We start from the raw sequence: 5,808 nt of genomic DNA on the forward strand, positions 1-5,808 counted from the left end.
AATTCATCAAAGGACAACAAAAGATCAGTGGAATTTTGCAACGGTCATTTCAAAGGTGTTTGAAGACATGCGCTTGCAATTTTGGACGAAAGCGTTGACATTGTACTTTGTACGAACTGTACAACCACCTTCTCCACTACTCTGTTTTGTGTCCACGCTACAAGACAAGAAAACAGCTCCAGAATATGGCTTTGCCTGCATAGATGTTCCTTTGGATAAGGAATGGATTTCAAATTGGTTCTTCATAGGACAACAACCAAATCAGGCAAAAGATCATTGGTGAAAGATCAAGCTTCAACAACGACTCTTTGATGTGCTGGCAATTTCACAACGTCTCTTTCACACCTCTATATAAAGGAGTGAAGACTTAGAGATTTGGTAATGCTAAACGAGAGACTCACAACATTTTTACAAGTGCCAAACCTCTGCTGAAATTGTTCTGCATTCACTTAGAATTTCTGTGTCTCAAAGTTTCATCTTAGAAATTCCTAAGTTATTGAGTCTGTATCTGATTTGTATTGTGAGCACCTCTGATTGTATATCAAGTGTTCAACCTTAAACAATTTTCTGTGTAATTTTGTTTAGTTAGAAGTCTCTTGCAGTTGTGCTTGAGCAGGGAAGTCTCTTGATTGTGTTCTTGAGCAAAGGAAGACTCTTGCAAAGTGTGCTTGAGCAAAGGAAGTCTCTTGCAGGTGTGCTTGAGCAATTGTAATCAGATATTACTCTTAGTGAAATCTCCTTGGAAGTGCAAAGGGGGACTGGACTACTTCCGGATTGTGGAAGGAACCAGTATAATTGCTTTGTGTCGTTCTTCTTCTCTCTCTCTGTTTTATTCCGCTGCGTTCAGATTCTGATTATCACTTCAGAAGCTGTTTCACTTAGCTTCTGATCATTGTGTTCAGTTTTAAGAGAAACGAAGAATTTTTCAAAACACAATTCAACCCCCTTTCTTGTGTTTTTCTCACCTTCATTTTTCATTCACTAATAAATGAAATAGAAAGATTAAAGTGCAAGAACAACATCTATATCAAATAAAATTCTAGAACCATATATTTATTGATCAAAAGATTACATGTTACCTTAAATCAAGTACCTCTAATCCCAACAAAGGAGATTTTGCTACTCATTTTCATGGAAGCCTTGCAAGAATAAATTGAATAGGAAAGATTCATTACAAATTGTGATCTCTCAACAAATGAGGAAGAATCCACCTTCTATCACTCTCACTCTATATGCTCTAGCCCAATTTCTCTCTCTAAAATGTCTACAAGTAAAAGCTTTGAAAGAACTAAGATAAAAACTCCGATCCCATAATGAAATGATCAAGGGCTATTTATAGAAAACTTCTGTCCTGCATCAACTCGCCTCGCGAGTAACTTTACTCGCAACGGCGAGTTGAGGTTGCTTCACCAGTAAGTCTTTGCCACGTCACCTCTGGGGGTTAGACCGCCCTTACTCGCCTTGCGAGAAAATGAACTCGCCATTGCGAGTTGCTCGCTTTTGCTACTCGCCACTGCTAGTTGAGTGCGAGTGAATGCTGCCTTCTGTTCCAGCTTGCTTGCCATTGCGAGTTGGATGCGAGTGAGTTGGTGCTTCTGCCACTTTTGCACTTTTTCATGATTTTTCTTCTTTGCTCAGTGTCTTGAGGCTAATTCCTGCACACAAGGGTAGAGTAAGATATATAAAGCGTAATAAGGCATTTAACGCTTATCTCTCGGCTTTTCCTTCAATAACTTGCAAAGCAAGCAACAAAAAGTGCCTAAAATACAACATGGATTTAACACTTCTTGGCACTTATCAACCTACTAGGTATATATATCATTAGCCACATTTACACTCAAATGTTTCTTCAACTATATATTACAATTGCATCTTTTAGATCCATCTTACGTTTATACATGTGGCTCAATTACAGAGAGACAACTCTTCCAATCCATGATTTGGAGTATATAATTTTTATTTATTAACAATCATCGTAAGTTTTATTAAAGTGCCTATTAACTTTTTACCAAAAAAAAAGTGCCTATTAACTTTGTTGATGCACGGAAAAAGAGAGAGAAATAATCTATTTTGTTTTTTATAAGTATATACATAGTTTTAAAACTCGGCTCGGTCATCGACTCGGCAGGGGTACTGAGTCACTGGGTTAATGGTCGAACCACTGAGTCGTTGGTTGAACCGCAAGACTGAACCGGATTAAACCGGATAACTCGGTCTTAAGATTAAATTTTTATAAGTATTTAACTAGATTAAATCGGATTGAACCGATGACTCGGCCACTAAAAAACTAAAAAACTAACATGTAATATGTGTATTAATACATGTATAGCTATATTTTTTTAAAGAGTATAGCTATATTTTTTTTAAAGAGTACAACTATATTTGTTTGCATAAAATAAATTTTGTTTTGCATATCAATTAATATTAAAATAATATATAGATTTTCTAAAATAAACATACAATGTATATTTTTTAGTGGAGAGATATCATTATTGTTGTTGTTGTTGTTGTTATTATTATTATTATTATATGTTAGTGGTACGTGAATATAGAAAGAAAAAGAAGATACATGTGTGATGGATTAACAAAAGCAAATGGGCTTTTGACTCATGGTTGTATGCTGACCCGAAAACAACAACATGAAGGAGTAGGTCTTGCAGTGTGCCGCCGTCCCTCTCTTCTTCCCATCTCCATCTCACATACTTCTTACTCATTCTTTAAGTTTCTCTCATTAAATTTCTACCCATCTCATCACCTCTTTAATATTTTCGATTGAGTTGCTTCCATTAAATTTGATGTTATCAAACAAATTCACACAACTGCTTCAGATCTACTGCTGCACTGCTCTTCATTGTCTCCCTTTCTTCTATTTTTCAGATTTTTTTTTTTTAAATCAAGACTGATGCATTGACCCGGTCCGTTTCACCAAACCGGCCGAGTCACCGATTTTGACCGGTTTTGGCCGAGCCGCACTGGTTCTCACCGGGTTAAATGCATGTCCGATCCATCATGTAGCTCGAACCGGCCACACCATCGGTTCACGGTCGGACCAGTTCGACTGGCCGGTCCGGTCCGGTTTTTAAAACTATGAGTATATAATTCTTTTTCATTAAAGTAAAAAAAGTCATGGGTAGTTAACCGCTTTGCCACTTGTGAATGCATAAAAAAGCGGTGCATATCAAAATATCTTCTTTATTGTCATTCATGAACTTTTCAGAAAAATGCATGTCGCGAGATTAAGCATTTTCCTTTTAAATTTATCAAACTAAATAAAAGAATCTCATTTTAATTTACCACAGTCATTTTTAATTTAAACTATCTTTTTTTGTCCAAAAAAAAAAACTTAAACTCATAATTTCCATATTATATAATTCTGTCCCTTCCAAAGAAACCCAAATCTTCTTTCAAAAATCAATAATCTCTTATTCATGCTTGCAGCCGCCAGGTAAATTATACACAGCGCTGCTGTCATGAATCTCTTATCAGCGAAGCTGCTGAAGCGTCCTCCCAACTCGGCGTCTGGGCCGATAATCCTTCCTGAAGAACTTATCACAGAACTTCTTTCTTTCCTTCCTGTCAAATCTCTGATGCGATTCAAGTGCTGTTGTAAGTCATCGGAACCCCTATTTTCCGACCCTTTCTTCATCAAATTGCACCTTCAGTGATCTACACGAAACCCACAACTTGCACTCGCATGGTTATATAAAAAGAATGAGAGTGTTTTACCAGTCTCCTTGAGTCGTTTGCTGGAATGTCCGTCGAAGTCGATCACCCATACAACTGATCCTTACTATAGTTTGATGGAAAAGGATTGTACTATGGTTGTTGGTTCTTGCAATGGATTGCTATGTTTGTTCGGTTGTTCTATTATGAATAATGAGATGTGGTTCCGTGTCTGGAATACTGCTACCAGGACAATATCTGATAAATTAGGGCACGCTAACCTCGCTGACCTCATCACACAGTCTTGTTTGAAGTTTACATTTGGTTATGATAATTCAACTGATACTTACAAGGTAGTGACTTTAGAAAAGGAGGCAGCGAGAGTTTTTAGTTTGGGTGATAATGTTTGGAGAAATATTCATCTTCCGGTCTATTTTTACCTATATAAGGGTGTGCATTTGAATGGTAGCGTTAATTTCTTGGCAATTCGCGATTACATAGCTGATTATTATGAGCCCGAGTTTACTACGGTTGAGCAAGTTACAATCATTTCGCTAGATCTGGGTAAAGAGACATACAAAGAGTTTATTCCGCCTCGAGAATTTGATCAAAAACCATATGTCGAGCCATCACTATTTGTATTGATGGATTGCCTTTGTTTTTCTGAAGTTGTCAAGGAAACCCATTTTGTTATATGGAAAATGACGGATTATGGAGTTGAAGAGTCTTGGACTCAATTAGTTAAGATTAATTTTCAAATTATGAAAAATTTTGATTATGAGTGGTTGCCATGCTTTCCATTGTACCTTTCTGAAAATCACGATACACTGATATTGGAAAGCTATCTTGGAAAGCAACCAATTGTCTTTAATTTAAGAGATGGTAGCGTAGAGAGAATTCAAATTACTAATCGCCAAAGTGATAGGCTCTATATCAAAAATTATGTTGAAAGCTTGGTTTTGTGTCATTGAAAAGTAAGTTCCTCTACGTCGATTTATTTGAATTTTGTTTATTCTTCCATGTTGTGTGACTATTTTCTATGGTGGCTTTTAATTGGTAACGGCTCCATCAAATGAATTTCTTTTGATTCAATATTATGTACGTCACGCAAAAGAAATTCCTTCTCTCTTGAATATTCTTGAATGAGTTGGTCATTAGACCTTTAAACAAAGCTAAATAATCAAATGGTCCTTCAATTTGGTTGGAGGATAATATCTAATACTATTTGTTGTGCAAGAATGGTTGAATTTATTAATATTTTTGTTCTTGATAACGATGCTTTTTTATTTCTTTGTTCTTAGTGGGATATATGGCTGCCTTCCCTTTTGAGCATTGTGTAACCTTTTGCTTTTGATTTATTTGTTTATTTCTATTTCACTCTCCATATATGATAAAATCTTTTTGAATTGTAGATCTGCAATTTCAACTTCAAAGATATCAATGTTGTTGATGGTTCATGGCTGGATGATGAAATGATAGGAACTAGAAAGAAAGAAAAAAAGAAAGTGGCTTATGCTAGCTACAATTGCTTCAGTTATAGTACTCATTTTATTTTGTCAGAAGAAATTTATAGCCCTTTTTATATTCATCTTAGCTTTTGTGTTTCTTTGAGATTATTTATGGCAGCTTTCATTTACTGCTTAATAACCTATGATCTACAACTCTACTCTGTTGAACTTAGTTTACTCTTTTATAAGTACATCTTAAGTACGTCCATTTAAATGCACTTTATAGAACCATTTGGCTATGAACAAGAACCACTTTTAAGCGAACGTGTGTCCGTTGTTCGACACATGCCGGCGTCAAACACTAGCTGACATATGTGATTTCCTTCAATATTTTCATTTTACTAAATTATTAAAGTTGTTGATGTGTCAATGTTTTGCCTGGTGCCCGTGTCTGGGTCAGTGCTTCATAGGAAGTTGAAACAAAACTGAGATGGTGGTCCTTCCTCCTGGTTTACTTGTTCAAATTGTGTGTTGAAATCCTTTTCCGCATGTAGTTAATAATGTGTTGTAAAAAGTATTGAGCAAGGTTTTCCTTGCTTCTTACATGTAGAAGAATTTGAAAGTGTTTGCATAGTTTATAGGATAGCTTTGTTTTTATAAGCTTAGGCTTTTATGATTATGATATTTTCCAGAGATG

General features: G+C 35.8%; 1 pseudogene; it reads left to right on the forward strand.

The window, feature by feature from the left end:
- The first annotated feature begins 3,455 nt into the window (after window positions 1-3,455).
- On the forward strand, window positions 3,456-4,634 carry LOC146907427 (F-box/kelch-repeat protein At3g23880-like; annotated as a pseudogene).
- The last annotated feature ends 1,174 nt before the right edge of the window (window positions 4,635-5,808 follow it).

The sequence above is a fragment of the Medicago sativa genome, chromosome 7 (assembly GCF_051527215.1).
Source record: "Medicago sativa cultivar Bolivia chromosome 7, Bolivia_mono, whole genome shotgun sequence".
Taxonomy (NCBI): Eukaryota; Viridiplantae; Streptophyta; class Magnoliopsida; order Fabales; family Fabaceae; genus Medicago; species Medicago sativa.